The 18,796-nt window shown below is 42.5% G+C and overlaps 1 long non-coding RNA gene across 1 annotated transcript; it reads left to right on the top strand.

The window, feature by feature from the left end:
• The first annotated feature begins 7,163 nt into the window (after nt 1-7,163).
• LOC131382556 (uncharacterized) lies at nt 7,164-16,727 on the top strand. Its single transcript, XR_009212116.1, has 3 exons — nt 7,164-7,368; nt 14,549-14,632; nt 16,654-16,727. It is a non-coding gene; the product is annotated as an uncharacterized LOC131382556 (long non-coding RNA).
• The last annotated feature ends 2,069 nt before the right edge of the window (nt 16,728-18,796 follow it).

The following is an 18,796-nucleotide window of genomic DNA, read 5'->3' as shown; positions in this document are numbered from 1 at the left end:
CTGAGGGAGTCAAACAAAGTGATATTCTACATGGAATGGATTCCAAACCTCAGCCCGTCCCTGGTCATGTGCAGGGAAATGGACACTGACCATATAGGAGACAGCTGATCATGTGACTGAAAAATCACCCTCCCTGTTTAGGTAGAGTTGCATGTGGTGTAGATGGCAAAGTGAGGAATTGCCAATGTTTCCTGCAAAGGAAGGTCTATCTGCAGGCCTGGTTGTGCCTCTTGCTGGCTTTCATTCAAGGATACTTCAAATTTTGTTGGGACATACTATTCTTACAATAAAATATTTGTCTTCATCTCAATTAAGAGCACCCTGAAATGTATACCATTATACCTAAATAGCTCATGGAGTGACTTATAGTTTACCCCGTTTGGCTTAAAACCAGCAGGGATCTATCAAGATCACAAATCCTACCCTAACTTTGAAGCCTGTCCTGGTACCCACACCCCTCTACTTACAGACAATGTGATAGTTGAGACCGTACTTAATTTCCACCATCCTACCTGCCTGTCTCTATTACGCATAGCCAGCAGGAAATCTTTGCTCATGGTCTGGCCTCTCCAACTGTCAGACCCCATCTCTCCTCTCAGACCTTCTGACCTTCAGACCTGTTGACTCATGCCACTTCCCTCTACTCAGAGGGGCAAATAGTTTTATTTTATAAAGAAGCTTTAAATGATTGGTAATGTCTACCAGGAATACTGTGTTGAGAAGGATTATGAAGCTTAGACTGGACTAGGGTGTGATGGAGAAGAGTAGCTTGATTGATTAGTGATGACTGATTACTGAGGATTGATTAGTGATGGCTGATTAAGGATGATTGATTGGTGATGGCTGCCATAGTCATAGAGGAGAGAAGGAAGCAACTGTGCTGAGCCTACAGAAGTCACAATGTCTGAGCCTGCTGGGCTGCCCACACTTCCCCTTTCTCCCTCCAAATGCTACCATCCTCCCAAATCCATAGGGAAAAGGCCACCCTTAAGAATTTGCACCTAGAATACTGAAATGATTAATGATGTGTTCACAAATTGTTTGCATAAGGAATACTTTCTTCTTGTCATCCTGGGAAAACACGATATTGGTCTTCTAACAAAACTTGGAAAGATAACTTGAGAGAAACTTTAGTTGCTCTACAACAGCCTCCTCATCAGGTAAATGTATTTCAGCATCAGGGATTTAAAAAAAAAAGAGTCTACTTTTGCAGGTCATCTTTTGGGATTTGTTAGGATTTGTTAGGTCACCTTTTGGAATTTAAGCATTTGTTAGAAAACCAATTCTTACCGTGAATCCTTGTGTCCTGCCCCTCCTAGATACTTTAAGATACAAAAGAAGCATCAGAAATGGCCCTTCTTATAAAGAACCTGCTAAGATGTGAAAGGGCCAAGAAAGAGGATGAAGCAGAATGGTGAAAATGGCCATGGGGTGAATATTTCTGAAAATAACACTGTAAATAATAATAATTATAACAGCACCAGCACACAGTTTGAAGCCTGTCTCTGTTCCAAGTATTGCCCTTTATAGACATTTAATCCTATGGCAATCATATGAAGTAGATAGTCTTACTATAATGGTATCTTTCTTTACAGATGAGGAAATAGAGGCACCAGGAAGTCAAGATAAGGGCAGGGTTAGGACCAAGATGATTGTCCACATTGCTGGAACTTTTTTTGCATTTGGCTCCTGGGAGAATAGACTCCAAAAATTTACTTGGGTCTTTATTTAGCAAGAAATAGTATTGGTATTTAGATAGAATATTTAGATTTCCAAGAAAAAAAACCAGAGTCAGAATAATCTTTTCCCTTGTAAATAAAAGAGAGAGAGAGAGAGAGAGAGAGAGAAGGAGTGAAGGGGTAACATTCCTCGGTGTGAAAAGTATAAAAGTGTCCCAGCGCTGGGCTGGCCTCCTGCTGCTGGGATGTCCCCCACCCCTGCGTTCTCCTCTCGGCCCAGCAGCCCAGCTGACACGTGATGGAGGCTCACAAAGGGAAGAATTCCACAGGCTGGGCTCTGAGCTTGTCCATAATTTGTTACATTGTTCCCCCACTTTGCTGCACGTATGAGATATGCAAGACCCCCGACAGCTCTGAGACCACTGCGGTGGCTGGGCACAATGGGGGGGCTCTGAAGCTGAATTGTGGCCATAACCTGGAGTTCCTTTGCCTTTGTGACTGCCGATAGGATGCTTCAAGTCATTGGTGTGGGCCTTTGTGAGTGCGATTACAAACCAGGAGAGGAAGGGTGAGGAAGCAGGGCTATCTGTGCACACACGTGCAACAGTTACTAAGCTGGTGTTTCTGGGGCAGGCGGAATAGGAGCTGGGTGTTTATAACATGGTCATTCTCCTTTACAGAATCCTCTGTGAGCTGAGCTGCTAACCACTATGACAGGACTTTGTTTTGGTAGCATGCTAAGTTAGCTTGGCTGTTTCCACCTGCTGCTCAGACCCACTGGTGACATCATGCTCGCAGGCTCACTCACAGGCTGGAGGATTCTAGTTTCATGTCCAAAGAACAAGCAAAAATGGAGCCGATCCATGTGGGAATGGTGCCCACATCTGAGGCCTCAGTCACATGTGTCCTGAGAGCTCTGGTCAGTGTTCCCGCAGTCCATGTCCCAGATGGCCCTCTTTCGAGATTGACCCATGCCCCGGAGCCAGAGCTCTGGTTCCCTGGCAACTGTCCCTCCCTGCCTCTCCTCACCTCCCACCCTATCCTTCTGTAGACACCTGCAGCTAGGCTGCAGCAGGCATGTAGCCATTTGGAGACTCAGTTTCCTTATCTTTAAAATGGGGGCAGCCTATAGCTCCCTAAAATTTAGGAGGAGAGGGCTAGGCCAAATCATCTCACACGCTTGCTTTGTATCTCTCCGCTGCTTCACTGCCCTTTTAAAAAATTATAAAGCAGGTATTACATATTGTATACATGCAGTACCTCTGTAGGTGCTGAAACATAATAAAAGGAAAAAAATCATGCACTTGCCACTCAAATTAAGAAATAGAACATCGCCAATATGGTAGTGTTTTCTGTATATTTCTCTTCTATCTCGTTCCACTCTCATAAAAGTAATCAAAATATGGGTCAGGTGCAGTGGCTCATGCCTGTAATCCCAGCACTTTCGGAGGCCGAGGCAGGTGAATCACTTGAGTCTAGGAGTTCGAGACAAGCCTGGCCAATATGGTGAAACCCTGTCTCTACTAAAAATACAAAAATCAGCCAGGTGTGGTGGCACACACCTGTAGTCCCAGTTACTTGGGAGGCTGAGGCAGGAGAATCACTTAAACTAAGGAGGTGGAGGTGAGTTGAGTGCAGTGAACTGAGATTACACCACTGCACTCCAGCTTGGGCAACAGAGTAAGACTTTATCTCAAAAAAAAATCAAAATATGTACACCCCTTCAGACACACACACACACACTTAAAAATAAATAGAGAACATTTTAAATGGTGGGAAAGTTCAGGCCCATGTGAAAGTAGAGAAAATATTTGATGGGTTCCCAAGTGCTCATCACCCAGCTTCAGCAGCTGGTAACTCCTGGCCACATTTGTTTCATGCCTACTCTCCTACTTTCTTCCCCTTCATATTATTGTGAGACCAATCTCTTATGTCACTTTATTTCTTCTAATTTTGAAAAATAAATATTTTCTTTCTTTTTCTTTTCTTTGAGACAGGGTCTCGCTCTGTTGTCTAGGCTGCAGTGCAGCAGCGCGAACATGGCTCGCTACGGCATCGACCTCTCTGGCTCAAGTAATCCTCTCACCTCAGCCTCCTGAGTAGCTGGGACCACAGTTGCATGCCACCATGCCTACCTATTTTATTTTTTATTTTTTTGTAGCCTTTGTTGCCCAAGTGGGTCTTGAACTCCTGGGCTCAAGAGATCCTCTTGTCTCAGCCTCCCAAAGTGCTGGGATTACAGGTGTGAGCCACCGTGCTCAGACTTGCTTTTCTTTATAGTTTTACTGCATGTGTATATATTTCAAAATCCGTATATTTTTAGTTTTCCTTCTCTGTGTATTTTATAAAAGCAGGATTATTTCTTGTGTTTTCTTCTGCATTTTTTTAAAATTCAGTTTTATGTCTGGAGTTCATCCTCCTTGGCGTGTTACCTGTAGCTTATTCACTGCTGCTGCTGAGTAGTATTCCATTTTATGAGCATTCATCATTTATTTAACCATCTGTGTATGGACATTTAGGTGAGTTCCTGTTTGAGCAATTTTAAACAAAGCTGTTGCAAATATTGATAGACATGTCCTGTGGAACATACCTGCAACGGTTTCTCTAAGTAGAGACCAAGAGTTAAATTTTTACGTCTTATCATATGACCCTTTCTAACTTTATACAATGATGCTAAATTGTGTTACTGAAGTAGTTATTTTAACATATAGTCCCATGCTGATATTTGAGTTCCTGCTGCTTTACATCCTCACCAAAACTTGACATTGCCAGATTTTATTAACGTTTTGCCAATCTAGTGGTACAAAAATGAGTGATTTTCACGATGACGATCATTTATCTTTCCCTCTTTCCCACTAGGGTTGAGCACTCGTGGTAAACTTCTCCAGTTTTCAATCACTTTTCCTCCTTGGTGAAGTTTCTATTGTGTCACTTTGTCTTTTGCCCATTTTCTATTGAATTATTTTTATTTTATTTAATTAATTAATTTATTTATTTATTTTGAGACAGAGTCTCGTTCTGTTGCCAGGCTGGAGTACAGTGGCATGATCTCGGCTCACTGCAACCTCCGCCTCCCGGGTTCAAGTGATTCTCCTGCCTCAGGCTCCTGAGTAGCTGAGATTACAGGTGCGTGCCACCACGCCCAGTTAATTTTTGTATTTTTAGTAGAGTTGGGGTTTCACCATGTTGGCCAGGATGGTTTTGATCTCTTGACCTCCTGACCTGCCCACCTTGGGCCTCCCAAAGTGCTGGGATTACAGGCATGAGCCACCACTCCTGACTGAATTATTTTTTAATATCTTAATTTTCAAGAGATCTGTAAGTATTCTAATAATTAAACTTTTATTGACTGATTATTGATTGATTGTCTGGAAATTATATTCTCCCAGTTTGTGGATTTTTTTAACTCTTTTTTTTCTGATGAATGGAAGTTCTTAATTTTAATGTAGTCATGTTTGTTAATCTTTTACTCTGTAGTTATTTACTATTACCATTATTATTATTGGTCTTGCATAAGAAAATTGTTCCCACCCAGCAGTCATAAAGACATTTTTATGCATTTTCTCCAAAAAGCAATAATATTTTGCCTTTTATATTTAGCATGGTTAATCTGCCTGGGGATTTTGGCATATAGTATGAGGTAGGGACCTAATTTTAATTTTTTTTCATGTGGGTAATGAATTTCTCCAGTCCAACTTATTGAATAATGATTGTCCTGAAGTAGTTAATGGATTTGAGTTTTAGCTCAGCAAATTCCATGAAGAAAATAAAACAGCACAACGTCCCCACAGAGTGACAGGAGGCAGGAAAGGGGAAGTCTATGCCACCTGAGGAATAGCTTCATTGAACGGGTGATCTTTGAGCCGAACTCAGAAGGAGCCACCCCGTAAAGGTCTATAGGTAAAGATTTGCATGCACAGGAAACAGTGTGTGCAGAGACATGAGATGAGAATGAGCTTTGCAAATCTGAGGAACAGAAAGATTTGGAGGGAAGAATGTTGTGACTGAAGAGAGCCTGGTGTAAGCTGAGTCAACGCTCAGAGATGGCATTTTACATAGAATATCATAGGCGATGAAAAAAATTGGGATTTTACGCTAAGCATAGTGAAAAGCATTTGGGAATTTTAATCAGGAGAATTGTGTGACCTAATTTATGTTTTTAAAAGATCACACGGGCTGGAAGGGGAAGAATGTACCATAAGGGCCAAAAGGGAAGAAAAGGTCCAAGCCAGAGATGATGATGGTTAGGGTGGGAAATTGAGGTGTGCCTCTGTGCATCAGCTCATCTGGCCAGCTCACACGTGGAGCACATTCCTGGGATCCCCAGAACTGGCCTTTTCTCTGCTTCTCCTGTGCTTTGATCACCAGTCCCTCTGCCCTGGAGTATCCTCCCTGAAACTGATCGGAATCCTGTCCACCCTTCAAGGCCCTGTTCACACGCTTCTTCTTCCCAGTAACCTCCTCCTTCTGAATGGAATAAATCTCTCCACCTTCTTGGCCTGGTTCTCATGTTCCTTCCCTGCCAGGTGGCCCTTTGCTCCTCCCACCTTGTACTGAGGTTACTTATGTGCCTAAGTTCTAGTCTTTATCTTGTTGCCAGCAAGTTGAGTGACCATAGGCCAGTCTCTTTCTCTATCTGAGCCTCAGTTTCCCCATCTCTAAACAAGCAGGTTTTGAGTAGATTTTCTCTGGGATCCTTTTCAGGCTGTAACACTCTGTATTACATATCTCCTGCCCCGTTAGATTTAAGTATATTGAGTTTAGGCAGCTTATTTTCATTTTTATCATTCTGTCCAGGCTCTTACTGAGTAAATATTGACTATTATTATAATCTATGTAATCATCATTTACCAATAAGCATTCACTCTGAGCTCTAGATGATGTTTTATGTAGGTTGTAAAAAAGAAAAAAGGCAGAAATTTAAGAGTGTAGATTAGCATTCTGAGTTCCACTGCCTGCTTTGTTGAGTTGCTTCTCATGTATGGATTTGGGGTCCCTCCAGGATCTGATCATATGAATGACCACAGACTTGCTTAACTCTCCTTTTTGGATGGTGGGAACAGGCAGCTACACGATGCTAGTATCACTCTACCCAGATGTGTGCTGTTAAACTAACCTTGTCATTAGCTTGACTTGACAAGTGGCCTGGTGACTGTTTATTAATTATCTAGTCCTTTTTGTGTTGTTGTTACAGGCTGATTAAACTTGATGGGTTCTGGAGATGCCAAGGAAGAGAGGCAGCATCACCTACTTGCCTGGACTCCATATGGGCAGCTGATCATCTTGGACAGACTGCTGGATGCTGTACCCAGGATGGTCACTCCCAGACACCATAGAAAATGGTATGTGTCCTCCTTTCTCTCTGCAGGGGTCTCTGTGGGTCATGGAATGGCTTTCTTCAGTTCAGTATTTCTTGGGCATCTGCCCGTCCCTGCCAGTCTCACAGATACAAGCCATGATCTCTGCTTTCAGGAGCTTTGGAGAGTGAGGGTATTGGCCTCTGCCTAGAGAACTCTGATCTCAACTTGACAAGTGCCTCCACAGACATATACCAATTTCTGTGTCAACACAAAGATCCGCATGATGAAATCAGAGAAGTCTTTTCTGAACAGGCAGCATAAAGAATGGCATTCCAGGGAGATGGAGGAGCACCTATAAATACGAACACATAAAGAATGTTTCTGGCCAGGTACGGAGGCTCATACCTGTAATACCAACACTTTGGAAATCTGAGGCAGGAGGATCACTTGAGTTCAGGAGTTTGAGAATAGCCTGAGAAACATGGCGAGAACCTGCGTCTACAAAGAAATGCAAAACATTAGCCAGGCTTGGTGGCGTGCCCCTGTAGTCCCAGCTACTTGGGAGGCTGAGATGGGAGAATCACCTGAGTCCAGGAAGTTGAGGCTCCCGTAAGCCATGATAACACCACTGCACTCCACCCTGGATGACAGAGTAAGACCCTGTCTCAAAAAAAATAATAATCATAATAAAGTTTTATACAAAGCAAGGACTTCAGTGAACCTAGAAGTATAAGGTGTGTTAGGGATGGGAGAGAGGCAAGAAGGTGTGAGTGATGCTCAGATTTGAAGCTCACCCAGTGGGCAGTGGAGACCCAGCTGAAATTTCTAGGCAGGGGGCTTTAAGGGCCTTAGTATGGGTGGCAATGCCAAAGAGGGTCCTGGGAGAGGCTGGGGCAGGAAGATATCCTGGGAAATTTCAGGTGAGAAAGAACCAGGGCACTGGGGTTAAAATGAAAGGGGATAATTTGGGAGCCATTTAAGGGAGGGCATAAGCAGGGCTTGTTGACCACTCCAGTGAAAGAGAGGGAACTAAGTTTCAAGGTTGGGCAACTGGGTGAATGGAGATGCCAGCTGAGACAGTGATCCTGCAACTCTCTGCCCAAGACCCCCCATGGCTTCCCATAGGCTTAGAATAGAAGCCAAATTCCTCACTAAGGACTCCCCATTCCATCCTGATGTGGTCCCTGCTTTCAGGCCTCATCTCCTGCCAATGTTCTCTGATTCATTACCTTCAACCAAGGCCTCTCCAGTCTGTTTCTCTACCAATCTGGCTTCTTGCCACCTTCCAGATATTGCACCTGTAGATTTCTCTGTGGCAAATGGTCTGCCCGATCTTCACATGACTGATTCCTTGTCATGATTCAAGTCTGTTCCGGTCATTTCTTCAAAGATGTTTTTCCTTCTCTGGCTCCCCCACCCCCATCCAATGTGGCCCAATGCTCTCTACTTATCCCTTTATTTTCTGCATAATGCTTATCACTATCTGAAAGGATTGTTTCTTCTTATTATACACACACTTATTTCCTATATTCCCATCTAGAAGTTATGCTCCATGAGAAGGGTCAGTATGTTGTGCAACTCCGAGGACACTAATCACAAAGAACACAATGCAATTGCTGCCTCCTGCATTGTATAATCTGGTAATCTTGTCTGTAAGAGCAGGGACCTCCACTGTACTGTTCACTTCCATGGCCCCTTGCCTAGAATGGTACATGGCACATAGAAAGGCACTAAGGAAATATTTACTGGATGAATAGGGAAGACAGGAAGTAACACAGCTTTTGAGTTTTGCAGGAACAAAAAAATACAATTGAATTTTGTTTTGGGCATGCTGAGTTTGAATCGCCCAAACAACTTCCAGGTTGATATGTATAGGAAGAGACTGATGATATGAAGTCCAAGAAAAGACATATCAACCTATACATGAAGGCCTGACCTTCAAAAACATTCTCAGAGACCTAGAATCTATTATTTCAAGTAGGAATGTAATTTTCATGGATGGGTGTTTATTTGTCACTTGTCTTAGGTGATTTTTCTTGACTCGTCCATCAGATATTCAATTACAGACTTCACTTGAAATTTCTGTTTGGGAAGTTATGAGACACATTCGAGTGCGTTTGTAGATTATTAGGGAAGTAAGAGATAGTTACGGTGCTTTATCCCGGGGTATAGAGACAGCAGTGACCCAGCTCTCTCACCCTCATTTTTTTAGTGATGACATCGCCAAAGTGAATCATAGATGGCCTAGACATTGGTCAAAAGAAAACTTTGTGTTTTTATGAGCTGAAAATATATAATGCCACCACTTTTATATCCTTTGTCCTATGCCCACACAGACCCTGTTAATGAATCTTGGGTTTTTTTTTTTTTAATTAGCTCATAGGAGCCTACAATTCCTCAACACATGACTTCAGGCAGATAACACTAATCTGTCAGAGTTGGCACTGGGATTGAAACCTACTAGTTATACTTGTCACATAATAAGACTTTCTTCTAGTTTCTACTTAGCAAAGCACAGAAATATTAACAACATCAATGAAACTTCCTCTCTGGTGGGTCTTGCACCACTCAGCCTGTCTATCAACTGGGAAGACTCTTTTCTCTCAGAAATGGTTCAAGCGTAGTCCTGCTTAAGAGTGGGAGAACAGATATGACAAGATCCTTTCCAATCCTGGGATCCATTGATACTACATTAGACAGATAGGGAGAAGCAAGGACTGCAGACACAGAAATCAAGCATGAGTAGAGACTGGGAAAAGTTTACTCTCTCATTTCATAAATATTTATTGAGAATTTACTGTGGGCCAGACACTTCCAGGCATTGAGGATACAGCAGTGTGTGAGACAAGAACACAGGCCCAACATTGTATTCATGAAACATGATTTTTAGTTTTGGGAAAAATATGCATACATGCACATGTATATTATGTGTATGTGTATACATACATACGTACACGTATGTACATATATGTGTCTGTGTATATACACATATAACAAGGCCATAATGTCAAGCAGGGATTATTGACATAAAACTAGAAATAAGATAGACTGATGTAAGGGATGACAATATTAAATCAAGTGGTCAGGAGCCGGGTGCGGTGGCTCATGCCTGCAATCTCAACACTTCAGGAGGCTGAGGAAGGAGGATTGCTTGAGCCCACGAGTTTGAGACCAGTCTGGGCAACATAGTGAGATCTCATCTCTATAAAAATAAACTTGGGTCAATAAATCAATAAATCAGGTGGTCAGAGAAGGCCTCACAGAGGTGGCACTGAGTGAGATCTAAATGACAGAAAGAAATGAGCAGTGCAGGCTCTCGGTTCAGTACATCCCGGCAGGTGGAACAGCAAGCACAAAGGTCTTGAGACAGGATGGAGCTGCTGGGTCTGAAGAACTGGGGAGAAGCCAGTGTGGCCGCCAGGTTAGGCAAAGGAAAGTTGGTGATGTGGCAGGGGCCAGATGACTTGGAGCTTCATAGACCACAGTAAGGAGTTGGGATGTGATTCTAACTGTGATAAGAAACCGTCAGAAGCTTTAGGCAATGCAGAAATAGGATTTTGTTTTTGTTTTTTAAGGATCTTCATGGCTGCTGTATGGGATGTTGATCACAAAAGAGCGAGGATGGAAGGGGAATGTCCAAGTGGGAGAGAAAAAGAACGTTTGCCATGGGAAAATGTTCCAAGTCTTTCAGACTGCTCTAACTGTATCCATACCAGGGAGGGGTGGCTGTGGTCCCACTGCCTGCCTGTGTGCTCTCACCACAGTTGCCTGTGTGTTCTGTTTTGTGTGTTTGGCTTCCAGGTCTGCTGCATTTAACTCTTTGTTGTCAGTCTAGTAGGTGGCTTCTTGTGATTTCTGGGAGTCTGGCTCCCCGTCCATATTTTATCTTGATTTTTGCCAATCTTCTCTTATGGTTAATGTTAACATTAATGTGCTTATTTGCTGTGATAAATTGGGTCTTTTGCTTATACCAGTAGAAAAAGCCTTCAGGTCTCAAGTGGAATCACCCCATTACCCCAATTCTTTGTCCCCAGAGAGTTCAGTGATATTGTGTCCTCACCCAAATCTCATCTCGAATTTTAATCCCCACATGTTGAGGGGGGGAAGTGATTGGATTATGGGGACGGTCTCCCCATGCTGTTCTCATGATAGTGAGTGAAGTCTCACAATATCTGATGGTTTTACAAAAGGTTTTTCTAGCACTCTCGCATGTTCTTCTCTCTCCTGCCGCCACGTGAAGAAGGTTCTTGCTGCCCCTTCGCCTTCCATCATGATTGTAAGTTTCCTGAGGCCTCTCCAACCATGTGGAACTGAGTCAATTAAACCTGTTTTCTTTATAAATTACCCAGTCTTGGGTATTTATTTATAGCAGTGTGAAAATGGACTAATACATTCAGCAAGACTTGTTCAGTCTGAATAGTGTGTTTTTAGCTGTGAATGTGTGATAACAGTGGCGGCCGGGCGCGGTGGCTCACGCTTGTAATCCCAGCACTTTGGGAGGCCGAGGCGGGCGGATCACGAGGTCAGGATATCGAGACCACGGTGAAACCCCGTCTCTACTAAAAATACCAAAAAAAAAATTAGCCGGGCGTGGTGGCGGGCGCCTGTAGTCCCAGCTACTCGGAGAGGCTGAGGCAGGAGAATGGCATGAACCCGGGAGGCGGAGCTTGCACTGAGCTGAGATTGCGCCACTGCACTCCAGCCTGGGCGACAGAGCAAGACTCTATCTCAAAAAAAAAACAAAAACAAAAAACAGTGGCTACTTTTTGTTTGGCACTGTACAAGTTGCCATAAAAATCTGTGCACATTTTGCAAGTATCATATCATTGGGTGCCCAGGTAGATGGAAAAGTTGTTAATATTATCCCATTTGATAGATGAAGAAACAGATTCAGAGAGGTTAGACAGATTTTTTAGAAAAGCTTTGTACGTGATTATTTCTCTTAATTTTAAGCTTTTCTTCTTAAGTATTCAGATTTTTACAAATAATAATTTTTAAAATATTCATTATCTGTTAACTCCTGAGGACAGTTCTGTAGCATAAGTTACAAATTCCTCTGTGGGCTGTGTTTATATGGAGACCAATATTCTCCTTAAGTGCCTAAACGTTCTGCATAAATTTCCAAACACAGTGCACTCCCATATATGCCATTCACTATGCTGAGAGCTGCAGAAAAGATAACAATGAATGAGCCCCCGCCCTTAAAGAACAAGCAACTGGTGGCAGGGAATTGGGATGGTTCTCCAATGGTCAAGACTGTCTGTTAATAGAAGCCCAACTGAAAGCAGTTTAGGAAAAATGGCGAAGTATTGGCTGATGTAACTGGAAGTCCTAGGGTGCCTCTGACAGCATGGCTGGATCCAAGGGGCTTAAATGATGTCAGCAGGACTCCTTTTTGCTCCTCCTCTTTCTCTAACTCTAGCATCTTCTATTCTATGTGCTGTCTTCATTTTCTGCTAGATTCTCTCCTTAGAGTGGAAAAGATACTCCTCACCGATGTCAAGCATATGTCACAGCTAGAAACCAGCTAGGAACACAGGTCACACTTTCCTTTCTTCCAAAAAGAGTATTCCAGGGAAATGCCAAGAATGATGGTAAATTCATCCAACACTAGTCACATGCCCATCCCTGAACCAAATACGTTATCCAGACACATAATAGACACTCAGTGATTGCAATGCCCTGTTGGAGTTAAGAAGATAGTAATGGTGCTTAAATAATATTAATATGTCCAGCATTGTATTTTACAAGCATCATGATATCGAGTGCTCATAACATTTTATGAGGTAGTAAATCAGTCACTTTAGGCTAAGTTATGCTTCTGTAACAAACATTCCCAAATGTCAGCGGCTTATAACAACAGACATTTATTTTTTGCTCATGTTAATGCTCATAACAGGTCAGCCTCAACTGTGCTCCGTGTTATCATCATCTGGAAATCCAGGCTGAAGGAGCAGCCCCTATCTGAGGATTGGGTGTCTCCTGGGAGGGGGGAAAGATAAGATGACAGAACCACGTGAGGCTCATAAAACTTCTCCTTGGAAGTGGCACATCTCACTTCCACCAACATTTCATTGGCAAAAGCAAAAAATATAGCCAAGTATGAAATCTAATAGGCAAGAGTGTATCATCTTGTCAAGAAGGAGAACAAAAGTATTGAAGAATAACATGATCTCCCAAAGGCAGGAAATGTGATTATCCCATGCGTTCGTCTCCTAGGCCTGCCATAACAAATTACTGCAAACCAGCTGGCTCAGAGCAACAGCAGTTTATTCTTTCACTCTTCAGGAGTCAGAAATCAAGGTGTAGGGCCCTACTCTCTATAACTTTTTCTTTTGCCTTGTTCTGGCCTTCAGTGTTTGTTGGCAGGCCTTGGCATTGCTTGGCTTGCAGCTGCATCATTCCAGTCTCTGCCTCCATCATCACCTGACCTCCTCCCCTCTGCCTGTGTATTTTCTGGAAGTCTCTTCTCTGTATGTCTGTATACAAAACTACCTCTCTTTTTTTTTGAGATGGAATTTTGCTCTGTTGCCTAGGCTGGAGTGCAGTGGCACGATCTTGGCTCACTGCAACCTCTGCCTCCCGGGTTCAAGTAATTCCCTGCCTCAGCCTCCTGAGTAGCTGGGATTACAGGTGCCCACCACCACGCCCAGCTAATTTTTTGTATTTTTAGTAGAGAATGGGTTTCACCATCTTGGCCAGGCTGGTCTTGAATTCCTGACCTCGTAATCCACCTGCCTTGGCCTCCCAAAGTGCTGGGATTACAGGTGTGAGCCACCGCGCCCAGCCTAAACTACTTCTTTTTATAAGCATGTCGTCACTGGGTTAAGATCTACCATAATGCAGCATGACCTCATCTTAACTTGATTTCATCCACAAAGACCCTACTTTCGAATAAGGTCACATTCACAGATAACTCATGTCAGGACTTGAACACTTCTTTTGGAGGAACACAGTTTAACTTGCAACATCCCATTTTTAAAATGAGGAAACTGAATCACAAAGTAGCTGAATACTTTGCTTGTGAACACACAACTAACCAGTGTGGGGCGATGTTAGAATCACACCTAAGTGGCTTGACTCAGAGCCTGTGCTCCTAACCATTCAACTACGCTAGATAAAAATTTCAGGCAGGGTTCTGTGGCTCATGCCTGGAATCCCAGCACTTGCAGAGGCCAAGGCAGGTGGATCACTTGAGACCAGGAGTTCAAGACCAGCCTGGGCAACATAGTGAAACCCCGTCTTCACACACACAAACACACACACACACTAACCAGGAGTAGTGGTACACCTTGGTAGTACCAGGTACTCAGGAGAGTGAGGTGGGAAGATCACCTGAGCTCGGGAGTTTGAGGCTGCAGTTAGCTATGATCATCCCACTGCACCCTAGCCTGGGTGACAGAGCAAGAAGCTGTCTCAAAAAAAAAAAAAAGAAAAAAAAGAAAACAAAACAAAATTCAGAATCTTGGGTTCTTGTTTCAACTCTGCCTCTCACTAATTACAACCATGCGGAGGACCTCAGTTGTGATGTTTCTCAAATTGGCATGAATTACCGACCTTGTCTTTCAGGATTGCTCCAAGTTTAAAGCAACATGAGAGGCCAGAAAGCCCTTAGAAAAAGTACTGAGTTCTTCACACATGGAAGGCAATGTGGTGAGTCATGGTTCAACAATGAGCTACAGTCCTGAGATGTTTTCTACAGTTATTTCCACAAACCTACTGCTTCTGAAGAGCAACAAATGGCGCTATTTGGTGAAGCAATCAAATTGGTCTCCAGCTTTCCTGCTCCAAGTTTTTCAGTAATAAGCATGAAACTGTAACATGCAGCAAAAGAGGCCGTTACATAAAAATATGTGTATTTTTAACTTTTTAAGGATGTGGGTGGAACCAAAGTGTTGAATGGTACCCAGATGAGGTGTGGGCAGGATGTGTTGAATAAAGCGGGGTTAGGATATCCCTAGATATTTTGGTTATTAGAGCAAATAGACTTCTAGTCCTTTGTGATATACCCACTCTTTCTGAGGGCTCTTGGTATCCATCATATATGTTGATCAAAAAATCTATTGATGACGCTCCTCACTCTTAGATTACCCTTGCTCTTATACTTCCCCTGTACTCCCCCAAAGGGAACATTTTGCAATCATCTAACCTATGAGATCTTCTTGTCCATCTACATTCATTCAGTTAGTGATGTTACTCATTGCTTTGGCTTCTGCAGTCACCTGAACATGAAACCCAAAAGCCAGAGGAAGTAAGCAGTGTCTAACTCAACAACAGCCATGGGCAGTATTCCACTGGCTTGAGTCTATTGATTCTTTTTGGTTTCTCCCCCTCATCACTAGCCCTTGTCTCTTGAACCTAAGTGTGGATGACGAAGTATGATGGGGATGTCAGTCTGACATTGAAGTATGCAACTCTGTGTGTTTTCCTCCTACATCCTCTCTCCCTAGCCAGGATTTAGTGGACTCTTTTGTCCACACCTCAGCTTCTTCTTTTGTTATTGCTTCTTGAAAAATATAAAAGTTGTGGTTGAAAAATTAAAATAAGGCTAGGTGTGGTGGTTCACACCTGTAATCCTCCATTTTTGGAGGCTGAAGTAGGAGGATCACTTGAGGCCAGGAGTTCGAGACCAGCCTGGCCACACAGTGAGACCATGTCTGTACAAAAAAAAAATTAAAAATTAGCCAGGTGTGGTGGTGCATGCCTGTAGTCTGAGCTACTCAGGAAATTGAGCTGGCAGGATCACTTGAGTGCAAGAGTTTGAGGCTGCAGTGAGCTATGATCATACAATTGCACTCCAGCCTGGGAAATAGAGAAAGACCTTGTCTCAAAAAAACAAAAAGCACAAACAAAACAAAGCAAAAAGTTAAAATCATACCCCACCCCATGATCCAGGGGTGTTAAGGGTTTGTGTATATCCTTCTAGGTCTTTGTCTGCGAACATGCACACACATGTGTCTGGACATTACACCACATCCCCAGTCTCTTTTTTTTTTTTTTGAGACAGGGTCTCACTCTGTTGCCCAGGCCGGAGTGCAGTGGTACAATCACAACTCACTGCAGCCTTGACCTCCCATTTCAGCCTCCCAAGTAGCTAGGATCACAGGCGCATACCACCATGCCCAGCCAATTTTTGTAGAGATTGAATTTCGCCATGTTGCCCAGGCTGATCTCAAACTCCTGGGCTCAGGCCATCTACCCACCTCTGCCTCTCAAAGTTCTGGGATTACAGGTGTGAGACACCACGCCCAGACCCCAGCCTCTTTTCTCCATGTCTTCTTTCTTTCTTATTTTTGCTTTCTACTGTTCTTATTCTTCCCTTAACCCTTATGGCTTAGGCCTCTTAAATCAACCCATGAGGACAACACATTTACCTAACACCAGGGCTGCTGCGTACAGTTGTGCACTGCACAACTCCAGGGGACGCTGTGCACTTAGAGTCGTTGTGGCTGCCTCTTCTTGGCATTCCTCCAGAATAATATGTGGCAGTATTTGTCAGTCTTGCATAGAGCTTTTTATATATTTCAGTTTACAAACATTTTATTTGACCCTTATAGCAATCCTGGATGGTAGACCAAGCAAATAAAATGAGCTGTTTTCTCATGAGCCAGTGTGAAAGACTCAGGTCGAACCAACCGTAAGGACTCATGGACATCTTGTGTGTCTCTTCTCAGACTGTTTTCCAATGGGGAAAAGGGTGGAGGGCACTCAGTCTCAAACTAGCCTTGAAATAAGCTGAAAAGACGTGACCAAAGGTGACAAGAAGAACAAGAAGAGGTTGGTGAAAGAACCATCAAACTTCCCTAACGTGAAGACATTAAGATGCTGCACGTGGTGGGGTTTGTAAAAGGTGAGAGTAAAGACAAATATATGAATGAAGATATTTGGAGGGAATGGTTTAGGCCAGAACTTCTCTGCCTACATAAGGAGGACATCTCACCCCTTAGGCTGAGGTTGTTGCTGAGAGACACAGTGGAGTGGTATTTCCATTTTTCTAACGCTCACAATTCAGCCCCCCAATCCAGCCCACAAATAATCTTGCCTAATTTTTTCATGCAAATAGAAATCTTGCATTTTTTGTGAACCTTGAAATACATTTGGTTCTCAAGTTCGGGGATCATGTTATATTTTGAAATAAAAATTGTAATTGGATTAGGCTCAATTGCAGTTGTAGTAAGACTGGCTTTGGGTATGGAATATGAATGAGGTCAGCTTAAAGGAAGTAATTCATTCCTCTAATGACAACATCTTGGTCTATGAAATGAAAAAAAGATCAAAGCTCATTCAAAAATAAATGGATTTAATGGAACAGTAGTTAAAGAAGTCTGGAGAATTCATTTTATTTTCATTGTATAATATCTGTTTCTCATAGAGTTGTCTTGTTCTTTAGTACTTTTTATTCTTATGACTGTGCATGGGTTTGATTAGCTTAATTAGAGTTAATGTCTTGGGAGCAGAATGTGGGACTGTGAAAGTTTGGGTTCCTGAAGACTTTGAAAAGAGAACTGTTGGCCTCGTTCTACATAAATTCAGAATCGAAAATGTCTGATGGTTATTATCATCTTAAAGCAATTGAAACACTGCTAAAAATAAAAACCAGAAGGAGAAAAATTGAACCTGAATAAAAGAAATGGAGTTATCCCAGATTTGGATACAATTCTCGTGGCAAATTGAGCTTAAATCTGAAGTCTTAGGAAACAGAATGAATGCCAAAAAATTATTTTTCCCCCTGTGTGCTGTTAACAAGGGCAGTCTCTTCGTTTTCACAGTATTTCCTTCTATTTTCCTCCTGTTGTCTGCGGCTCCACTTTAGGTTAGGAGGGACTTTAGAGGGAAATACCACTTCAGATTAAAGTCTTGTCAGATCTCATTTATTAACTGGCACGAGATCTGGTGTCCAGGAGCGAGAAGGTCTCCTGAGGAAGCATTTGTTGTGGGCCTCTCTTGCAGGGACTGAGTTTGGAGGAGGACTTTCCAGGAACCGTCCTGTGTTAGGAGGAGAGGAAGTTCCACAAAACTAGGACCCAAGAGAGGATTAAGTATTTTGATCCTAAAAAGAAAAGTGTTGAGGGATGAGGTGGGGAGGGAGATGTTCCAGAATGTTTTACTTTGAGCTGGGCATGATGGCGGGTGTCTGTAGTCTTAGCTACTTGGGAGGCTGAGGCAGGAGAATCACTTGAACCTGGGAAGTGGAGGTTGCAGTGAGCCGAGATAGCGCCACCGCACTCCAGCCTGGGTGACAAGAGTGAAACTCCATCTCAAATAAATAAATAAATAAATAAATTAATTAAAATGTTTTACTTTGATAACCTGGCCTTTACATTCTTTGCATTATGTGAAATAAGCTTTAATCAATGGTAATATATGAAATAACGTTGCTTTGGTCATACAATAAATATTTATAAGTTAAAAAAACATGTATGTGTGTATTTGTTTGTATGCCCACAATATAGCATGCCTGTACTTGGGGCTGGAGAAAAGTGGTGAATGGCACTTAACACATTGCTGCCTTTTTGGCAGTATTAGGGTGTCTGTGTGTGTGTGTGTGTGTGTGTGTGGTGAATGTGGTGTTAGAGAGACAGAGAATGAACGAATAAAAAACAATTTCTAATAGTGATCTGTGCTAGACAGGAAATAAACCAGTTAATAATATATAGTTGGACTGTTCTTTCCATACCTTTTAATAACATGTTTAGCATTTGAAAAATTAACGTTTAAGTAACTTTATAGATTTTTTCCTTATCAATAATTATTAATTACCATCAACTATAATATACATTGATAGAATATTTGAGCAACTGGAAATTTTTATTTCAT

Source organism: Hylobates moloch, unplaced genomic scaffold (genome assembly GCF_009828535.3).
Source record: "Hylobates moloch isolate HMO894 unplaced genomic scaffold, HMol_V3 SCAFFOLD_51, whole genome shotgun sequence".
NCBI lineage: Eukaryota > Metazoa > Chordata > Mammalia > Primates > Hylobatidae > Hylobates > Hylobates moloch.
The sequence above is the reverse complement of the archived record's forward strand: the minus strand, read 5'-3'. Positions and strand labels throughout refer to the sequence as shown.